The following is a 25,066-nucleotide window of genomic DNA, read 5'->3' as shown; positions in this document are numbered from 1 at the left end:
CTCTTCTTCAGTCATTGCACCATTCGGACAATTGTCAGTTGTGTGATCCTTGAAAGAACAAATGCCGCATGCTTGAGGGGTGATGCTCGAACCATTGAATGCCTTGACTAGCACGTCAAGCTTTCTTTCTAAAGTAGCCATCTGATTCCTTGCATCAACATCATACACCCCACGGCTCTTGCTTCCTCTCTTCTCCTTGGAACTAAATTGGCGATTGTTGTCAGCCAAGTCATCAATCAAGGTGTAAGCTTCTTGACCGGTTTTGTTCATGAATGTGCAGCCACATGCCGAGTCCACCATGCTCTTATTGGTGGTGTCGAGTCCTTCATAGAAGAATTGCACCAAGTCATCCAACGAAATACCATGGTGAGGGCACTTCCTTTGTAGTTCCTGAAATTCCTCCCAAGCCTCATAGAGTGAATCACCATCCTTTTGAGTGAAGTTCTGAATCTCCCTCCTAAGTCTTTTCGTGAGTTGAGCAGGGAAGAATTGCTTCAAGAACCTCCTAGTCATTTCATCCCATGTAGTGATGATTCCTGCAGGCAAAGAATATAACCAACGTTTAGCATCATCCTTAAGGGTAAATGGGAACAAAAGCAACCTCAAGCCTTCTTGAGAAAGATGATGTATCGATTGGAGCTTGCAAATGTCCAAGAACTCCCTAAGGTGAACATTAGGGTCTTCCATTGATGAAGCAGAATACTTAGGCAGCTGCCCAAGCAATTGAACAGGAATGGAGAAGTTAGCTTCATCAGGTGGAGTGAAAGCAATGCATGAAGGTGATTCCGGGGTGGTAGGAATGAATGCATTCTTGAGTGCCATTGGAGCACCAACAGGAATTATGTCACGGCCCGCAATTGTGTCTGAATTGAAGACGAATGAAAAGGACAGATCTTCCTCTTCTTCTGATCTAGGTGAAGAGTTTAAGATTGAATTGCTTGGAGATGCTTCGAAATTTAAAGGTCTACTTATGAAAGAGTTGTTCAAATCTCTAAGTGCTTGAATTCGATCTTTGAGCTCTTGTGTCTTCTTAGAAAATTCGGACATGCATAGTACCTGTTTGTATGAAAGGTAACGAGTTAGCATAGAAGAATACATGATGGATACATAAAATTCGTGCCTTCCCTTAGTCATACACACGCACACTTAAGGGGGAAGGGCACGGCAACTATGTTGTTTACAAAGAGTTAGTTCTTTACGTTTTCACAAGTTCATACATTCACAAGTTCTTTTTGCTATTTCAATGCTTGAATGATCGATTGATTCTAAGTTGTAAATCAAGGTGGACGTGCGGCCTAAGTATGGATGTCTAGACATAAAATCAAGTCTTTGTTTCAGAAGGCCTTTAGCTCAATCAGAGATAGTGAACATGGTAGGACTCATTTGTTGAACTACGGAGAGCGAACTCCCTATCGACTCCATCACCGAGATGTATGTCAGTCAGTAGTTCTCTGAGATCCAATTTTGGTCCCATGCACCAGAGTAATAAAAGAGCGTGCCCCTTACTCAGCTGGACTTAACCTCATGTGTTAGACAAAACTCCAAGTGTTAATAAAAGCCGCCCTCGACCTCATGCAAACTCGAGAGCTAGCATGAAGGGTTAAGGCTAATATTAACAAAAGGGACTTTACCTATTCCGTTTGATTTACAACCTACAACAATCATTCACTCAAGCACCAAAACAACAACCTAAGTTACATTACTATATGTTACACGAAATAAGAATAAGAATATACAAATGTACAATATTCACAATGAATTCGTAGTAAAAGTTAGGGATCCATCTCTAATGGATCCCCGGCAACGGCGCCATTTGATGATTGCTCGATTACTCGACATCAATATTTAACCCTGAACACATCATAGTAGTATAAAGCAAGAGGGTATCGTTCACAAACCGGGGATCCAGCCAGGGCTTAGGATCACATCAATTAACACGAATTCATAAAGGTTTTAAAGTTTGATATAGATTTTGGATTGAGTCATAAAAACAGTAAATAAAACCTAAGCTAATATATACATGTGATCAACCAACCAACACATAAACAATCACCAAAACAATTCACATAGAGGGAATCGAACCAAGTTCTACAACTTCTTAGTATCATGCCGAGACATACATTGAACAACCAAGAATGGATCATGCAATTAGGTTTCTAAGCAGTAACCTAAACACATAGACACTTAACACATTCAATCACAACCAAGCAGCCATAATCGAAATTCTAACATGTTCATCTTAATCATGTAATCCCAAAGCCATGCACATTGAATTCATCAAGTATGTCACTTACTTAACCAACAACCATGCAATTCGAAAATCACATAAACAAGAATAACCATGTTCTTAGCATAAGTCTTTAATCCAACAACCTAAATATCATGCTACAAGCATAGTCATAACACCTAGGAATCGAAAATTGTTCAAGCACACATTCGGCAGAAAACCAAAACAGAAAATCATAAAACCAAAACATAATTTTCGAATCATCTATATAAATTGAATCAAGTAGCTATTTCATAGACAAAATTGATACAAGACTACTCTAACCAAATCGCAACTTCATCCATGATTCGAAATAAAACCTAAACCCGAAATAGACAAGAGTGAGTCATGGTTACACTTTATAAATCAAGCAATCCACAAGTGTAGCCGAGTCTTCTATGGATGAAACCTCCTTCACAAGCGTGTTTGAAGGCTATTGATAGGTGAGGAATGATGGAATCGGTTTTAGGATTTCTTGGAATGGTGAAGGATGAATTCGGCAGAGCTATGGCTGTGTTTTTGTGTAGGGCTGATGATGTTGCTGAATGGAGAGGCCGGCCTCTATATATAGAGGTGTAGGAAGCCTTCTTGCGTGCCAAAAGGAAATAGAATCCAATTGGGAAACTGAAATCCTCTTTGTTATGGATTTGCTTTATGTACTCCATATCCAACTTGATGTAGGAAACCAAGTTCAATAGGGAGATCTCTTTAAGGGCTGCACGGCAATCTCTTAGTCCAACTAGGAGTAGCTAGGCCGGCCTCCTCTTCTCCTTCTTCAACTCGAATATGATTTCCTTGTTCAACTAGGAATGCAACTCGGCAACTCTCCTTTCTTTCCAAATATGATTTGTCGTTCCTGAAAAGAAATCGTCGATTAAGGAATAGGAAAGAATGAAAATAGGAAAGTAGAGTCCTAGTCGAGTAAGGAATCCTAGTTCAATCAGGAGTTCTAACACTTAGCACAATTTCATCATCAAATCATCTAAAATCGAAATAGCTTTACTTCAAACATACATATGACAAATATGAACCTAAAACAACTAAATAAGAAGTAACAAAGCATAAGAATAGGGCATATATACATTAAGAACGTCACACTTTGTGTTCCTATCAAAGATACGCAAACGATGTAAAGATACTCAGTTTGAAAGAAACACACTCCCACACTTGGAAAACTCTCAAATACAATAGAAATTCGCATCAGAAGACTTACAGAAAGATACTCAAACGAGAAATGAAAAGATACACAATTGGAATAGTAAAGATACGCAAACGATGTAAAGATACACAATTGGAATAGTAAAGATACGCAAACGATGTAAAGATACTCAGTTTGAAAGAAACACACTCCCACACTTGGAAAACTCTCAAATACAATAGAAACTCGCATCAGAAGACTTACAGAAAGATACTCAAACGAGAAATGAAAAGATACACAATTGGAATAGTAAAGATACGCAAACGATGTAAAGATACACAATTGGAATAGTAAAGATACGCAAACGATGTAAAGATACTCAGTTTGAAAGAAACACACTCCCACACTTGCAAAACTCTCAAATACAATAGAAACTCGCATCAGAAGCCTTACAGAAAGATACTCAAACGAGAAATGAAAAGATACACAATTGGAATAGTAAAGATACGCAAACGATGTAAAGATACACAATTGGAATAGTAATGATACGCAAACGATGTAAAGATACTCAGTTTGAATGAAACACACTCCCACACTTGCAAAACTCCTAAATACAATAGAAACTCGCATCAGAAGCCTTACAGAAAGATACTGAAACGAGAAATGAAAAGATACACAATTGGAATAGTAAAGATACGCGAACGATGTAAAGATACACAATTGGAATAGTAAAGATACGCAAACGATGTAAAGATACTCAGTTTAAATGAAACACACTCCCACACTTGCAAAACTCTCAAATACAATAGAAACTCGCATCAGAAGCCTTACAGAAAGATACTCAAACGAGAAATGAAAAGATACACAATTGGAATAGTAAAGATACGCAAACGATGTAAAGATACACAATTGGAATAGTAAAGATACGCAAACGATGTAAAGATACTCAGTTTGAATGAAACACACTCCCACACTTGCAAAACTCTCAAATACAATAGAAACTCGCATCAGAAGCCTTACAGAAAGATACTCAAACGAGAAATGAAAAGATACACAATTGGAATAGTAAAGATACGCAAACGATGTAAAGATACTCAGTTTGAAAGAAACACACTCCCACACTTGCAAAACTCTCAAATTCAATAGAAACTCGCATCATAAAGCCTTACAGAAAGATACTCAAACGAGAAATGAAAAGATACACAATTGGAATAGTAAAGATACGCAAACGATGTAAAGATACACAATTGGAATAGTAAAGATACGCAAACGATGTAAAGATACTCAGTTTGAAAGAAACACACTCCCACACTTGCAAAACTCTCAAATACAATGGAAACTCGCATCAGAAGCCTTACAGAAAGATACTCAAACGAGAAATGAAAAGATACACAATTGGAATAGTAAAGATACGCAAACGATGTAAAGATACACAATTGGAATAGGAAAGATACGCAAACAATGTAAAGATACTCAGTTTGAAAGAAACACACTCCCACACTTGCAAAACTCTCAAATACAATAGAAACTCGTATCAGAAGCCTTACAGAAAGATACTCAAACGAGAAATTAAAAGATACACAATTGGAATAGTAAAGATACGCAAAGGATGTAAAGATACTCAGTTTGAAAGAAACACACTCCCACACTTGGAAAACTCTCAAATACAATAGAAACTCGCATCAGAAGCCTTACAGAAAGATACTCAAACGAGAAATGAAAAGATACACAATTGGAATATCAAAGATACGCAAACGATGTAAAGATACACAATTGGAATAGTAAAGATACGCAAACGATGTAAAGATACTCAGTTTGAATGAAACACACTCCCACACTTGCAAAACTCCTAAATACAATAGAAACTCGCATCAGAAGCCTTACAGAAAGATACTCAAACGAGAAATGAAAAGATACACAATTGGAATAGTAAAGATACGCGAACGATGTAAAGATACACAATTGGAATAGTAAAGATACGCAAACGATGTAAAGATACTCAGTTTGAATGAAACACACTCCCACACTTGCAAAACTCTCAAATACAATAGAAACTCGCATCAGAAGCCTTACAGAAAGATACTCAAACGAGAAATGAAAAGATACACAATTGGAATAGTAAAGATACGCAAACGATGTAAAGATACTCAGTTTGAAAGAAACACACTCCCACACTTGGAAAAGTCTCAAATACAATAGAAACTCGCATCAGAAGACTTACAGAAAGATACTCAAACGAGAAATGAAAAGATACACAATTGGAATAGTAAAGATACGCAAACGATGTAAAGATACACAATTGGAATAGTAAAGATACGCAAACGATGTAAAGATACTCAGTTTGAAAGAAACACACTCCCACACTTGCAAAACTCTCAAATACAATAGAAACTCGCATCAGAAGCCTTACAGAAAGATACTCAAACGAGAAATGAAAAGATACACAATTGGAATAGTAAAGATACGCAAACGATGTAAAGATACTCAGTTTGAAAGAAACACACTCCCACACTTGCAAAACTCTCAAATACAATAGAAACTCGCATCAGAAGCCTTACAGAAAGATACTCAAACGAGAAATGAAAAGATACACAATTGGAATAGTAAAGATACGCAAACGATGTAAAGATACTCAGTTTGAATGAAACACACTCCCACACTTGCAAAACTCTCAAATACAATAGAAACTCGCATCAGAAGCCTTACAGAAAGATACTCAAACGAGAAATGAAAAGATACACAATTGGAATAGTAAAGATACGCAAACGATGTAAAGATACTCAATTGGAATAGTAAAGATACGCAAACGATGTAAAGATACTCAGTTTGAATGAAACACACTCCCACACTTGCAAAACTCTCAAATACAATAGAAACTCGCATCAGAAGCCTTACAGAAAGATACTCAAACGAGAAATGAAAAGATACACAATTGGAATAGTAAAGATACGCAAACGATGTAAAGATACACAATTGGAATAGTAAAGATACGCAAACGATGTAAAGATACTCAGTTTGAAAGAAACACACTCCCACACTTGCAAAACTCTCAAATACAATAGAAACTCGCATCAGAAGCCTTACAGAAAGATACTCAAACGAGAAATGAAAAGATACACAATTGGAATAGTAAAGATACGCAAACGATGTAAAGATACACAATTGGAATAGTAATGATACGCAAACGATGTAAAGATACTCAGTTTGAATGAAACACACTCCCACACTTGCAAAACTCCTAAATACAATAGAAACTCGCATCAGAAGCCTTACAGAAAGATACTGAAACGAGAAATGAAAAGATACACAATTGGAATAGTAAAGATACGCGAACGATGTAAAGATACACAATTGGAATAGTAAAGATACGCAAACGATGTAAAGATACTCAGTTTGAAAGAAACACACTCCCACACTTGGAAAAGTCTCAAATACAATAGAAACTCGCATCAGAAGACTTACAGAAAGATACTCAAACGAGAAATGAAAAGATACACAATTGGAATAGTAAAGATACGCAAACGATGTAAAGATACTCAGTTTGAAAGAAACACACTCCCACACTTGCAAAACTCTCAAATACAATAGAAACTCGCATCAGAAGCCTTACAGAAAGATACTCAAACGAGAAATGAAAAGATACACAATTGGAATAGTAAAGATACGCAAACGATGTAAAGATACACAATTGGAATAGTAAAGATACGCAAACGATGTAAAGATACTCAGTTTGAAAGAAACACACTCCCACACTTGCAAAACTCTCAAATACAATAGAAACTCGCATCAGAAGCCTTACAGAAAGATACTCAAACGAGAAATGAAAAGATACACAATTTGAATAGTAAAGATACGCAAACGATGTAAAGATACTCAGTTTGAAAGAAACACACTCCCACACTTGGAAAACTCTCAAATACAATAGAAACTCGCATCAGAAGCCTTACAGAAAGATACTCAAACGAGAAATAAAAAGATACACAATTGGAATATCAAAGATACGCAAACGATGTAAAGATACACAATTGGAATAGTAAAGATACGCAAACGATGTAAAGATACTCAGTTTGAATGAAACACACTCCCACACTTGCAAAACTCCTAAATACACTAGAAACTCGCATCAGAAGCCTTACAGAAAGATACTAAAACGAGAAATGAAAAGATACACAATTGGAATAGTAAAGATACGCAAACGATGTAAAGATACTCAGTTTGAAAGAAACACACTCCCACACTTGCAAAACTCTCAAATACAATAGAAACTCGCTTCAGAAGCCTTACAGAAAGATACTCAAACGAGAAATGAAAAGATACACAATTGGAATAGTAAAGATACGCAAACGATGTAAAGATACTCAGTTTGAAAGAAACACACTCCCACACTTGGAAAACTCTCAAATACAATAGAAACTCGCATCAGAAGACTTACAGAAAGATACACAAACGAGAAATGAAAAGATACACAATTGGAATAGTAAAGATACGCAAACGATGTAAAGATACACAATTGGAATAGTAAAGATACGCAAACGATGTAAAGATACTCAGTTTGAAAGAAACACACTCCCACACTTGCAAAACTCTCAAATACAATAGAAACTCGCATCAGAAGCCTTACAGAAAGATACTCAAACGAGAAATGAAAAGATATACAATTGGAATAGTAAAGATAAGCAAACGATGTAAAGATACACAATTGGAATAGTAATGATACGCAAACGATGTAAAGATACTCAGTTTGAATGAAACACACTCCCACACTTGCAAAACTCCTAAATACAATAGAAACTCGCATCAGAAGCCTTACGGAAAGATACTGAAACGAGAAATGAAAAGATACACAATTGGAATAGTAAAGATACGCGAACGATGTAAAGATACACAATTGGAATACTAAAGATACGCAAACGATGTAAAGATACTCAGTTTCAATGAAACACACTCCCACACTTGCAAAACTCTCAAATACAATAGAAACTCGCATCAGAAGCCTTACAGAAAGATACTCAAACGAGAAATGAAAAGATACACAATTGGAATAGTAAAGATACGCAAACGATGTAAAGATACACAATTGGAATAGTAAAGATACGCAAACGATGTAAAGATACTCAGTTTGAATGAAACACACTCCCACACTTGCAAAACTCTCAAATACAATAGAAACTCGCATCAGAAGCCCTACAGAAAGATACTCAAACGAGAAATGAAAAGATACACAATTGGAATAGTAAAGATACGCAAACGATGTAAAGATACTCAGTTTGAAAGAAACACACTCCCACACTTGCAAAACTCTCAAATTCAATAGAAACTCGCATCATAAAGCCTTACAGAAAGATACTCAAACGAGAAATGAAAAGATACACAATTGGAATAGTAAAGATACGCAAACGATGTAAAGATACACAATTGGAATAGTAAATATACGCAAACGATGTAAAGATACTCAGTTTGAAAGAAACACACTCCCACACTTGCAAAACTCTCAAATACAATGGAAACTCGCATCAGAAGCCTTACAGAAAGATACTGAAACGAGAAATGAAAAGATACACAATTGGAATAGTAAAGATACGCAAACGATGTAAAGATACACAATTGGAATAGGAAAGATACGCAAACAATGTAAAGATACTCAGTTTGAAAGAAACACACTCCCACACTTGCAAAACTCTCAAATACAATAGAAACTCGTATCAGAAGCCTTACAGAAAGATACTCAAACGAGAAATTAAAAGATACACAATTGGAATAGTAAAGATACGCAAACGATGTAAAGATACACAATTGGAATAGTAAAGATACGCAAACGATGTAAAGATACTCAGTTTGAAAGAAACACACTCCCACACTTGCAAAACTCTCAAATACAATAGAAACTCGCATCAGAAGCCTTACAGAAAGATACTCAAACGAGAAATGAAAAGATACACAATTGGAATAGTAAAGATACGCAAACGATGTAAAGATACGCAATTGGAATAGGAAAGATACGCAAATGATGTACAGATACTCAGTTTGAAAGAAACACACTCCCACACTTGTAAAACTCTTAAATACAATAGAAACTCGCATTAGAAGCCTTATAGAAAGATACTCAAACGGGAAATGAAAAGATACACAATTGGAATAGTAAAGATACGTAAACGATGTAAAGATACACAATTGGAATAGGAAAGAAACGCAAACGATATAAAGATACTCAGTTTGAAAGAAACACACTCCCACACTTGCAAAACTCTCAAATACAATAGAAACTCGCATCAGAAGCCTTACAGAAAGATACTCAAACGAGAAATGAAAAGATACACAATTGGAATAGTAAAGATACGCAAACGATGTAAAGATACACAATTGGAATAGGAAAGATACGCAAACGATGTAAAGATACTCAGTTTGAAAGAAACACACTCCCACACTTGCAAAACTCTCAAATACAATAGAAACTCGCATCAGAAGCCTTACAGAAAGATACTCAAACGAGAAATGAAAAGATACACAATTGGAATAGTAAAGATACGCAAACGATGTAAAGATACACAATTGGAATAGTAAAGATACGCAAACGATGTAAAGATACTCAGTTTGAAAGAAACACACTCCCACACTTGCAAAACTCTCAAATACAATAGAAACTCGCATCAGAAGCCTTACAGAAAGATACTCAAACGAGAAATGAAAAGATACACAATTGGAATAGTAAAGATACGCAAACGATGTAAAGATACACAATTGGAATAGTAAAGATACGCAAACGATGTAAAGATACTCAGTTTGAAAGAAACACACTCCCACACTTGCAAAACTCTCAAATACAATAGAAACTCGCATCAGAAGCCTTACAGAAAGATACTCAAACGAGAAATGAAAAGATACACAATTTGAATAGTAAAGATACGCAAACGATGTAAAGATACTCAGTTTGAAAGAAACACACTCCCACACTTGGAAAACTCTCAAATACAATAGAAACTCGCATCAGAAGCCTTACAGAAAGATACTCAAACGAGAAATAAAAAGATACACAATTGGAATATCAAAGATACGCAAACGATGTAAAGATACACAATTGGAATAGTAAAGATACGCAAACGATGTAAAGATACTCAGTTTGAATGAAACACACTCCCACACTTGCAAAACTCCTAAATACACTAGAAACTCGCATCAGAAGCCTTACAGAAAGATACTAAAACGAGAAATGAAAAGATACACAATTGGAATAGTAAAGATACGCAAACGATGTAAAGATACTCAGTTTGAAAGAAACACACTCCCACACTTGCAAAACTCTCAAATACAATAGAAACTCGCTTCAGAAGCCTTACAGAAAGATACTCAAACGAGAAATGAAAAGATACACAATTGGAATAGTAAAGATACGCAAACGATGTAAAGATACTCAGTTTGAAAGAAACACACTCCCACACTTGGAAAACTCTCAAATACACTAGAAACTCGCATCAGAAGACTTACAGAAAGATACACAAACGAGAAATGAAAAGATACACAATTGGAATAGTAAAGATACGCAAACGATGTAAAGATACACAATTGGAATAGTAAAGATACGCAAACGATGTAAAGATACTCAGTTTGAAAGAAACACACTCCCACACTTGCAAAACTCTCAAATACAATAGAAACTCGCATCAGAAGCCTTACAGAAAGATACTCAAACGAGAAATGAAAAGATATACAATTGGAATAGTAAAGATAAGCAAACGATGTAAAGATACACAATTGGAATAGTAATGATACGCAAACGATGTAAAGATACTCAGTTTGAATGAAACACACTCCCACACTTGCAAAACTCCTAAATACAATAGAAACTCGCATCAGAAGCCTTACGGAAAGATACTGAAACGAGAAATGAAAAGATACACAATTGGAATAGTAAAGATACGCAAACGATGTAAAGATACACAATTGGAATAGTAAAGATACGCAAACGATGTAAAGATACTCAGTTTGAAAGAAACACACTCCCACACTTGCAAAACTCTCAAATACAATAGAAACTCGCATCAGAAGCCTTACAGAAAGATACTCAAACGAGAAATGAAAAGATATACAATTGGAATAGTAAAGATAAGCAAACGATGTAAAGATACACAATTGGAATAGTAATGATACGCAAACGATGTAAAGATACTCAGTTTGAATGAAACACACTCCCACACTTGCAAAACTCCTAAATACAATAGAAACTCGCATCAGAAGCCTTACGGAAAGATACTGAAACGAGAAATGAAAAGATACACAATTGGAATAGTAAAGATACGCGAACGATGTAAAGATACACAATTGGAATACTAAAGATACGCAAACGATGTAAAGATACTCAGTTTCAATGAAACACACTCCCACACTTGCAAAACTCTCAAATACAATAGAAACTCGCATCAGAAGCCTTACAGAAAGATACTCAAACGAGAAATGAAAAGATACACAATTGGAATAGTAAAGATACGCAAACGATGTAAAGATACACAATTGGAATAGTAAAGATACGCAAACGATGTAAAGATACTCAGTTTGAATGAAACACACTCCCACACTTGCAAAACTCTCAAATACAATAGAAACTCGCATCAGAAGCCCTACAGAAAGATACTCAAACGAGAAATGAAAAGATACACAATTGGAATAGTAAAGATACGCAAACGATGTAAAGATACTCAGTTTGAAAGAAACACACTCCCACACTTGCAAAACTCTCAAATTCAATAGAAACTCGCATCATAAAGCCTTACAGAAAGATACTCAAACGAGAAATGAAAAGATACACAATTGGAATAGTAAAGATACGCAAACGATGTAAAGATACACAATTGGAATAGTAAATATACGCAAACGATGTAAAGATACTCAGTTTGAAAGAAACACACTCCCACACTTGCAAAACTCTCAAATACAATGGAAACTCGCATCAGAAGCCTTACAGAAAGATACTGAAACGAGAAATGAAAAGATACACAATTGGAATAGTAAAGATACGCAAACGATGTAAAGATACACAATTGGAATAGGAAAGATACGCAAACAATGTAAAGATACTCAGTTTGAAAGAAACACACTCCCACACTTGCAAAACTCTCAAATACAATAGAAACTCGTATCAGAAGCCTTACAGAAAGATACTCAAACGAGAAATTAAAAGATACACAATTGGAATAGTAAAGATACGCAAACGATGTAAAGATACACAATTGGAATAGTAAAGATACGCAAACGATGTAAAGATACTCAGTTTGAAAGAAACACACTCCCACACTTGCAAAACTCTCAAATACAATAGAAACTCGCATCAGAAGCCTTACAGAAAGATACTCAAACGAGAAATGAAAAGATACACAATTGGAATAGTAAAGATACGCAAACGATGTAAAGATACGCAATTGGAATAGGAAAGATACGCAAATGATGTACAGATACTCAGTTTGAAAGAAACACACTCCCACACTTGTAAAACTCTTAAATACAATAGAAACTCGCATCAGAAGCCTTATAGAAAGATACTCAAACGGGAAATGAAAAGATACACAATTGGAATAGTAAAGATACGTAAACGATGTAAAGATACACAATTGGAATAGGAAAGAAACGCAAACGATATAAAGATACTCAGTTTGAAAGAAACACACTCCCACACTTGCAAAACTCTCAAATACAATAGAAACTCGCATCAGAAGCCTTACAGAAAGATACTCAAACGAGAAATGAAAAGATACACAATTGGAATAGTAAAGATACGCAAACGATGTAAAGATACATAATTGGAATAGTAAAGATACGCAAACGATGTAAAGATACTCAGTTTGAAAGAAACACACTCCCACACTTGCAAAACTCTCAAATACAATGGACACTCGCATCAGAAGCCTTACAGAAAGATACTCAAACGAGAAATGAAAAGATACACAATTGGAATAGTAAAGATACGCAAACGATGTAAAGATACACAATTGGAATAGGAAAGATACGCAAACAATGTAAAGATACTCAGTTTGAAAGAAACACACTCCCACACTTGCAAAACTCTCAAATACAATAGAAACTCGTATCAGAAGCCTTACAGAAAGATACTCAAACGAGAAATTAAAAGATACACAATTGGAATAGTAAAGATACGCAAAGGATGTAAAGATACTCAGTTTGAGAGAAACACACTCCCACACTTGGAAAACTCTCAAATACAATAGAAACTCGCATCAGAAGCCTTACAGAAAGATACTCAAACGAGAAATGAAAAGATACACAATTGGAATATCAAAGATACGCAAACGATGTAAAGATACACAATTGGAATAGTAAAGATACGCAAACGATGTAAAGATACTCAGTTTGAAAGAAACACACTCCCACACTTGCAAAACTCTCAAATACAATAGAAACTCGCATCAGAAGCCTTACAGAAAGATACTCAAACGAGAAATGAAAAGATACACAATTGGAATAGTAAAGATACGCAAACGATGTAAAGATACGCAATTGGAATAGGAAAGATACGCAAATGATGTACAGATACTCAGTTTGAAAGAAACACACTCCCACACTTGTAAAACTCTTAAATACAATAGAAACTCGCATCAGAAGCCTTATAGAAAGATACTCAAACGGGAAATGAAAAGATACACAATTGGAATAGTAAAGATACGTAAACGATGTAAAGATACACAATTGGAATAGGAAAGAAACGCAAACGATATAAAGATACTCAGTTTGAAAGAAACACACTCCCACACTTGCAAAACTCTCAAATACAATAGAAACTCGCATCAGAAGCCTTACAGAAAGATACTCAAACGAGAAATGAAAAGATACACAATTGGAATAGTAAAGATACGCAAACGATGTAAAGATACATAATTGGAATAGTAAAGATACGCAAACGATGTAAAGATACTCAGTTTGAAAGAAACACACTCCCACACTTGCAAAACTCTCAAATACAATGGAAACTCGCATCAGAAGCCTTACAGAAAGATACTCAAACGAGAAATGAAAAGATACACAATTGGAATAGTAAAGATACGCAAACGATGTAAAGATACACAATTGGAATAGGAAAGATACGCAAACAATGTAAAGATACTCAGTTTGAAAGAAACACACTCCCACACTTGCAAAACTCTCAAATACAATAGAAACTCGTATCAGAAGCCTTACAGAAAGATACTCAAACGAGAAATTAAAAGATACACAATTGGAATAGTAAAGATACGCAAAGGATGTAAAGATACTCAGTTTGAGAGAAACACACTCCCACACTTGGAAAACTCTCAAATACAATAGAAACTCGCATCAGAAGCCTTACAGAAAGATACTCAAACGAGAAATGAAAAGATACACAATTGGAATATCAAAGATACGCAAACGATGTAAAGATACACAATTGGAATAGTAAAGATACGCAAACGATGTAAAGATACTCAGTTTGAATGAAACACACTCCCACACTTGCAAAACTCCTAAATACAATAGAAACTCGCATCAGAAGCCTTACAGAAAGATACTGAAACGAGAAATGAAAAGATACACAATTGGAATAGTAAAGATACGCGAACGATGTAAAGATACACAATTGGAATAGTAAAGATACGCAAACGATGTAAAGATACTCAGTTTGAATGAAACACACTCCCACACTTGCAAAACTCTCAAATACAATAGAAACTCGCATCAGAAGCCTTACAGAAAGATACTCAAACGAGAAATGAAAAGATACACAATTGGAATAGTAAAGATACGCAAACGATGTAAAGATACTCAGTTTGAAAGAAACACACTCCCACACTTGGAAAAGTCTCAAATACAATAGAAACTCGCATCAGAAGACTTACAGAAAGATACTCAAACGAGAAATGAAAAGATACACAATTGGAATAGTAAAGATACGCAAACGATGTAAAGATACACAATTGGAATAGTAAAGATACGCAAACGATGTAAAGATACTCAGTTTGAAAGAAACACACTCCCACACTTGCAAAACTCTCAAATACAATAGAAACTCGCATCAGAAGCCTTACAGAAAGATACTCAAACGAGAAATGAAAAGATACACAATTGGAATAGTAAAGATACGCAAACGATGTAAAGATACACAATTGGAATAGTAAAGATACGCAAACGATGTAAAGATACTCAGTTTGAAAGAAACACACTCCCACACTTGCAAAACTCTCAAATACAATAGAAACTCGCATCAGAAGCCTTACAGAAAGATACTCAAACGAGAAATGAAAAGATACACAATTTGAATAGTAAAGATACGCAAACGATGTAAAGATACTCAGTTTGAAAGAAACACACTCCCACACTTGGAAAACTCTCAAATACAATAGAAACTCGCATCAGAAGCCTTACAGAAAGATACTCAAACGAGAAATAAAAAGATACACAATTGGAATATCAAAGATACGCAAACGATGTAAAGATACACAATTGGAATAGTAAAGATACGCAAACGATGTAAAGATACTCAGTTTGAATGAAACACACTCCCACACTTGCAAAACTCCTAAATACACTAGAAACTCGCATCAGAAGCCTTACAGAAAGATACTAAAACGAGAAATGAAAAGATACACAATTGGAATAGTAAAGATACGCAAACGATGTAAAGATACTCAGTTTGAAAGAAACACACTCCCACACTTGCAAAACTCTCAAATACAATAGAAACTCGCTTCAGAAGCCTTACAGAAAGATACTCAAACGAGAAATGAAAAGATACACAATTGGAATAGTAAAGATACGCAAACGATGTAAAGATACTCAGTTTGAAAGAAACACACTCCCACACTTGGAAAACTCTCAAATACAATAGAAACTCGCATCAGAAGACTTACAGAAAGATACACAAACGAGAAATGAAAAGATACACAATTGGAATAGTAAAGATACGCAAACGATGTAAAGATACACAATTGGAATAGTAAAGATACGCAAACGATGTAAAGATACTCAGTTTGAAAGAAACACACTCCCACACTTGCAAAACTCTCAAATACAATAGAAACTCGCATCAGAAGCCTTACAGAAAGATACTCAAACGAGAAATGAAAAGATATACAATTGGAATAGTAAAGATAAGCAAACGATGTAAAGATACACAATTGGAATAGTAATGATACGCAAACGATGTAAAGATACTCAGTTTGAATGAAACACACTCCCACACTTGCAAAACTCCTAAATACAATAGAAACTCGCATCAGAAGCCTTACGGAAAGATACTGAAACGAGAAATGAAAAGATACACAATTGGAATAGTAAAGATACGCGAACGATGTAAAGATACACAATTGGAATACTAAAGATACGCAAACGATGTAAAGATACTCAGTTTCAATGAAACACACTCCCACACTTGCAAAACTCTCAAATACAATAGAAACTCGCATCAGAAGCCTTACAGAAAGATACTCAAACGAGAAATGAAAAGATACACAATTGGAATAGTAAAGATACGCAAACGATGTAAAGATACACAATTGGAATAGTAAAGATACGCAAACGATGTAAAGATACTCAGTTTGAATGAAACACACTCCCACACTTGCAAAACTCTCAAATACAATAGAAACTCGCATCAGAAGCCCTACAGAAAGATACTCAAACGAGAAATGAAAAGATACACAATTGGAATAGTAAAGATACGCAAACGATGTAAAGATACTCAGTTTGAAAGAAACACACTCCCACACTTGCAAAACTCTCAAATTCAATAGAAACTCGCATCATAAAGCCTTACAGAAAGATACTCAAACGAGAAATGAAAAGATACACAATTGGAATAGTAAAGATACGCAAACGATGTAAAGATACACAATTGGAATAGTAAATATACGCAAACGATGTAAAGATACTCAGTTTGAAAGAAACACACTCCCACACTTGCAAAACTCTCAAATACAATGGAAACTCGCATCAGAAGCCTTACAGAAAGATACTGAAACGAGAAATGAAAAGATACACAATTGGAATAGTAAAGATACGCAAACGATGTAAAGATACACAATTGGAATAGGAAAGATACGCAAACAATGTAAAGATACTCAGTTTGAAAGAAACACACTCCCACACTTGCAAAACTCTCAAATACAATAGAAACTCGTATCAGAAGCCTTACAGAAAGATACTCAAACGAGAAATTAAAAGATACACAATTGGAATAGTAAAGATACGCAAACGATGTAAAGATACACAATTGGAATAGTAAAGATACGCAAACGATGTAAAGATACTCAGTTTGAAAGAAACACACTCCCACACTTGCAAAACTCTCAAATACAATAGAAACTCGCATCAGAAGCCTTACAGAAAGATACTCAAACGAGAAATGAAAAGATACACAATTGGAATAGTAAAGATACGCAAACGATGTAAAGATACGCAATTGGAATAGGAAAGATACGCAAATGATGTACAGATACTCAGTTTGAAAGAAACACACTCCCACACTTGTAAAACTCTTAAATACAATAGAAACTCGCATCAGAAGCCTTATAGAAAGATACTCAAACGGGAAATGAAAAGATACACAATTGGAATAGTAAAGATACGTAAACGATGTAAAGATACACAATTGGAATAGGAAAGAAACGCAAACGATATAAAGATACTCAGTTTGAAAGAAACACACTCCCACACTTGCAAAACTCTCAAATACAATAGAAACTCGCATCAGAAGCCTTACAGAAAGATACTCAAACGAGAAATGAAAAGATACACAATTGGAATAGTAAAGATACGCAAACGATGTAAAGATACACAATTGGAATAGGAAAGATACGCAAACGATGTAAAGATACTCAGTTTGAAAGAAACACACTCCCACACTTGCAAAACTCTCAAATACAATAGAAACTCGCTTCAGAAGCCTTACAGAAAGATACTCAAACGAGAAATGAAAAGATACACAATTGGAATAGTAAAGATACGCAAACGATGTAAAGATACTCAGTTTGAAAGAAACACACTCCCACACTTGGAAAACTCTCAAATACAATAGAAACTCGCATCAGAAGACTTACAGAAAGATACACAAACGAGAAATGAAAAGATACACAATTGGAATAGTAAAGATACGCAAACGATGTAAAGATACACAATTGGAATAGTAAAGATACGCAAACGATGTAAAGATACTCAGTTTGAAAGAAACACACTCCCACACTTGCAAAACTCTCAAATACAATAGAAACTCGCATCAGAAGCCTTACAGAAAGATACTCAAACGAGAAATGAAAAGATATACAATTGGAATAGTAAAGATAAGCAAACGATGTAAAGATACACAATTGGAATAGTAATGATACGCAAACGATGTAAAGATACTCAGTTTGAATGAAACACACTCCCACACTTGCAAAACTCCTAAATACAATAGAAACTCGCATCAGAAGCCTTACGGAAAGATACTGAAACGAGAAATGAAAAGATACACAATTGGAATAGTAAAGATACGCGAACGATGTAAAGATACACAATTGGAATACTAAAGATACGCAAACGATGTAAAGATACTCAGTTTCAATGAAACACACTCCCACACTTGCAAAACTCTCAAATACAATAGAAACTCGCATCAGAAGCCTTACAGAAAGATACTCAAACGAGAAATGAAAAGATACACAATTGGAATAGTAAAGATACGCAAACGATGTAAAGATACACAATTGGAATAGTAAAGATACGCAAACGATGTAAAGATACTCAGTTTGAATGAAACACACTCCCACACTTGCAAAACTCTCAAATACAATAGAAACTCGCATCAGAAGCCCTACAGAAAGATACTCAAACGAGAAATGAAAAGATACACAATTGGAATAGTAAAGATACGCAAACGATGTAAAGATACTCAGTTTGAAAGAAACACACTCCCACACTTGCAAAACTCTCAAATTCAATAGAAACTCGCATCATAAAGCCTTACAGAAAGATACTCAAACGAGAAATGAAAAGATACACAATTGGAATAGTAAAGATACGCAAACGATGTAAAGATACACAATTGGAATAGTAAATATACGCAAACGATGTAAAGATACTCAGTTTGAAAGAAACACACTCCCACACTTGCAAAACTCTCAAATACAATGGAAACTCGCATCAGAAGCCTTACAGAAAGATACTCAAACGAGAAATGAAAAGATACACAATTGGAATAGTAAAGATACGCAAACGATGTAAAGATACACAATTGGAATAGGAAAGATACGCAAACAATGTAAAGATACTCAGTTTGAAAGAAACACACTCCCACACTTGCAAAACTCTCAAATACAATAGAAACTCGTATCAGAAGCCTTACAGAAAGATACTCAAACGAGAAATTAAAAGATACACAATTGGAATAGTAAAGATACGCAAACGATGTAAAGATACACAATTGGAATAGTAAAGATACGCAAACGATGTAAAGATACTCAGTTTGAAAGAAACACACTCCCACACTTGCAAAACTCTCAAATACAATAGAAACTCGCATCAGAAGCCTTACAGAAAGATACTCAAACGAGAAATGAAAAGATACACAATTGGAATAGTAAAGATACGCAAACGATGTAAAGATACGCAATTGGAATAGGAAAGATACGCAAATGATGTACAGATACTCAGTTTGAAAGAAACACACTCCCACACTTGTAAAACTCTTAAATACAATAGAAACTCGCATCAGAACCCTTATAGAAAGATACTCAAACGGGAAATGAAAAGATACACAATTGGAATAGTAAAGATACGTAAACGATGTAAAGATACACAATTGGAATAGGAAAGAAACGCAAACGATATAAAGATACTCAGTTTGAAAGAAACACACTCCCACACTTGCAAAACTCTCAAATACAATAGAAACTCGCATCAGAAGCCTTACAGAAAGATACTCAAACGAGAAATGAAAAGATACACAATTGGAATAGTAAAGATACGCAAACGATGTAAAGATACACAATTGGAATAGTAAAGATACGCAAACGATGTAAAGATACTCAGTTTGAAAGAAACACACTCCCACACTTGCAAAACTCTCAAATACAATGGAAACTCGCATCAGAAGCCTTACAGAAAGATACTCAAACGAGAAATGAAAAGATACACAATTGGAATAGTAAAGATACGCAAACGATGTAAAGATACACAATTGGAATAGGAAAGATACGCAAACAATGTAAAGATACTCAGTTTGAAAGAAACACACTCCCACACTTGCAAAACTCTCAAATACAATAGAAACTCGTATCAGAAGCCTTACAGAAAGATACTCAAACGAGAAATTAAAAGATACACAATTGGAATAGTAAAGATACGCAAAGGATGTAAAGATACTCAGTTTGAAAGAAACACACTCCCACACTTGGAAAACTCTCAAATACAATAGAAACTCGCATCAGAAGCCTTACAGAAAGATACTCAAACGAGAAATGAAAAGATACACAATTGGAATATCAAAGATACGCAAACGATGTAAAGATACACAATTGGAATAGTAAAGATACGCAAACGATGTAAAGATACTCAGTTTGAATGAAACACACTCCCACACTTGCAAAACTCCTAAATACAATAGAAACTCGCATCAGAAGCCTTACAGAAAGATACTGAAACGAGAAATGAAAAGATACACAATTGGAATAGTAAAGATACGCGAACGATGTAAAGATACACAATTGGAATAGTAAAGATACGCAAACGATGTAAAGATACTCAGTTTGAAAGAAACACACTCCCACACTTGCAAAACTCTCAAATACAATAGAAACTCGCATCAGAAGCCTTACAGAAAGATACTCAAACGAGAAATGAAAAGATACACAATTGGAATAGTAAAGATACGCAAACGATGTAAAGATACTCAGTTTGAAAGAAACACACTCCCACACTTGGAAAAGTCTCAAATACAATAGAAACTCGCATCAGAAGACTTACAGAAAGATACTCAAACGAGAAATGAAAAGATACACAATTGGAATAGTAAAGATACGCAAACGATGTAAAGATACACAATTGGAATAGTAAAGATACGCGAACGATGTAAAGATACACAATTGGAATACTAAAGATACGCAAACGATGTAAAGATACTCAGTTTCAATGAAACACACTCCCACACTTGCAAAACTCTCAAATACAATAGAAACTCGCATCAGAAGCCTTACAGAAAGATACTCAAACGAGAAATGAAAAGATACACAATTGGAATAGTAAAGATACGCAAACGATGTAAAGATACACAATTGGAATAGTAAAGATACGCAAACGATGTAAAGATACTCAGTTTGAATGAAACACACTCCCACACTTGCAAAACTCTCAAATACAATAGAAACTCGCATCAGAAGCCCTACAGAAAGATACTCAAACGAGAAATGAAAAGATACACAATTGGAATAGTAAAGATACGCAAACGATGTAAAGATACTCAGTTTGAAAGAAACACACTCCCACACTTGCAAAACTCTCAAATTCAATAGAAACTCGCATCATAAAGCCTTACAGAAAGATACTCAAACGAGAAATGAAAAGATACACAATTGGAATAGTAAAGATACGCAAACGATGTAAAGATACACAATTGGAATAGTAAATATACGCAAACGATGTAAAGATACTCAGTTTGAAAGAAACACACTCCCACACTTGCAAAACTCTCAAATACAATGGAAACTCGCATCAGAAGCCTTACAGAAAGATACTGAAACGAGAAATGAAAAGATACACAATTGGAATAGTAAAGATACGCAAACGATGTAAAGATACACAATTGGAATAGGAAAGATACGCAAACAATGTAAAGATACTCAGTTTGAAAGAAACACACTCCCACACTTGCAAAACTCTCAAATACAATAGAAACTCGTATCAGAAGCCTTACAGAAAGATACTCAAACGAGAAATTAAAAGATACACAATTGGAATAGTAAAGATACGCAAACGATGTAAAGATACACAATTGGAATAGTAAAGATACGCAAACGATGTAAAGATACTCAGTTTGAAAGAAACACACTCCCACACTTGCAAAACTCTCAAATACAATAGAAACTCGCATCAGAAGCCTTACAGAAAGATACTCAAACGAGAAATGAAAAGATACACAATTGGAATAGTAAAGATACGCAAACGATGTAAAGATACGCAATTGGAATAGGAAAGATACGCAAATGATGTACAGATACTCAGTTTGAAAGAAACACACTCCCACACTTGTAAAACTCTTAAATACAATAGAAACTCGCATCAGAACCCTTATAGAAAGATACTCAAACGGGAAATGAAAAGATACACAATTGGAATAGTAAAGATACGTAAACGATGTAAAGATACACAATTGGAATAGGAAAGAAACGCAAACGATATAAAGATACTCAGTTTGAAAGAAACACACTCCCACACTTGCAAAACTCTCAAATACAATAGAAACTCGCATCAGAAGCCTTACAGAAAGATACTCAAACGAGAAATGAAAAGATACACAATTGGAATAGTAAAGATACGCAAACGATGTAAAGATACACAATTGGAATAGTAAAGATACGCAAACGATGTAAAGATACTCAGTTTGAAAGAAACACACTCCCACACTTGCAAAACTCTCAAATACAATGGAAACTCGCATCAGAAGCCTTACAGAAAGATACTCAAACGAGAAATGAAAAGATACACAATTGGAATAGTAAAGATACGCAAACGATGTAAAGATACACAATTGGAATAGGAAAGATACGCAAACAATGTAAAGATACTCAGTTTGAAAGAAACACACTCCCACACTTGCAAAACTCTCAAATACAATAGAAACTCGTATCAGAAGCCTTACAGAAAGATACTCAAACGAGAAATTAAAAGATACACAATTGGAATAGTAAAGATACGCAAAGGATGTAAAGATACTCAGTTTGAAAGAAACACACTCCCACACTTGGAAAACTCTCAAATACAATAGAAACTCGCATCAGAAGCCTTACAGAAAGATACTCAAACGAGAAATGAAAAGATACACAATTGGAATATCAAAGATACGCAAACGATGTAAAGATACACAATTGGAATAGTAAAGATACGCAAACGATGTAAAGATACTCAGTTTGAATGAAACACACTCCCACACTTGCAAAACTCCTAAATACAATAGAAACTCGCATCAGAAGCCTTACAGAAAGATACTGAAACGAGAAATGAAAAGATACACAATTGGAATAGTAAAGATACGCGAACGATGTAAAGATACACAATTGGAATAGTAAAGATACGCAAACGATGTAAAGATACTCAGTTTGAATGAAACACACTCCCACACTTGCAAAACTCTCAAATACAATAGAAACTCGCATCAGAAGCCTTACAGAAAGATACTCAAACGAGAAATGAAAAGATACACAATTGGAATAGTAAAGATACGCAAACGATGTAAAGATACTCAGTTTGAAAGAAACACACTCCCACACTTGGAAAAGTCTCAAATACAATAGAAACTCGCATCAGAAGACTTACAGAAAGATACTCAAACGAGAAATGAAAAGATACACAATTGGAATAGTAAAGATACGCAAACGATGTAAAGATACACAATTGGAATAGTAAAGATACGCAAACGATGTAAAGATACTCAGTTTGAAAGAAACACACTCCCACACTTGCAAAACTCTCAAATACAATAGAAACTCGCATCAGAAGCCTTACAGAAAGATACTCAAACGAGAAATGAAAAGATACACAATTGGAATAGTAAAGATACGCAAACGATGTAAAGATACACAATTGGAATAGTAAAGATACGCAAACGATGTAAAGATACTCAGTTTGAAAGAAACACACTCCCACACTTGGAAAACTCTCAAATACAATAGAAACTCGCATCAGAAGCCTTACAGAAAGATACTCAAACGAGAAATGAAAAGATACACAATTGGAATAGTAAAGATACGCAAACGATGTAAAGATACACAATTGGAATAGTAAAGATACGCAAACGATGTAAAGATACTCAGTTTGAATGAAACACACTCCCACACTTGCAAAACTCTCAAATACAATAGAAACTCGCATCAGAAGCCTTACAGAAAGATTCTCAAACGAGAAATGAAAAGATACACAATTGGAATAGTAAAGATACGCAAACGATGTAAAGATACACAATTGGAATAGTAAAGATACGCAAACGATGTAAAGATACTCAGTTTGAAAGAAACACACTCCCACACTCGCAAAAATCTTAAATACAATAGAAACTCGCATCAGAAGCCTTACAGAAAGATACTCAAACGAGAAATGAAAAGATACACAATTGGAATAGTAAAGATACGTAAACGATGTAAAGATACACAATTGGAATAGGAAAGAAACGCAAACGATATAAAGATACTCAGTTTGAAAGAAACACACTCCCACACTTGCAAAACTCTCAAATACAATAGAAACTCGCATCAGAAGCCTTACAGAAAGATACTCAAACGAGAAATGAAAAGATACACAATTGGAATAGTAAAGATACGTAAACGATGTAAAGATACACAATTGGAATAGGAAAGAAACGCAAACGATATAAAGATACTCAGTTTGAAAGAAACACACTCCCACACTTGCAAAACTCTCAAATACAATAGAAACTCGCATCAGAAGCCTTACAGAAAGAT

At 35.0% G+C, this 25,066-nt stretch overlaps 1 non-coding gene across 1 annotated transcript; it reads left to right on the top strand.

Annotated features, from left to right (window-relative positions):
* The first annotated feature begins 358 nt into the window (after positions 1–358).
* Positions 359–465, top strand: LOC126804624 (small nucleolar RNA R71). Its single transcript, XR_007673515.1, has one exon. It is a non-coding gene; the product is annotated as a small nucleolar RNA R71 (small nucleolar RNA).
* The last annotated feature ends 24,601 nt before the right edge of the window (positions 466–25,066 follow it).

The sequence above is a fragment of the Argentina anserina genome, unplaced genomic scaffold (genome assembly GCF_933775445.1).
Source record: "Argentina anserina unplaced genomic scaffold, drPotAnse1.1, whole genome shotgun sequence".
NCBI classification, from domain to species: Eukaryota; Viridiplantae; Streptophyta; class Magnoliopsida; order Rosales; family Rosaceae; genus Argentina; species Argentina anserina.
The sequence above is the reverse complement of the archived record's forward strand: the minus strand, read 5'-3'. Positions and strand labels throughout refer to the sequence as shown.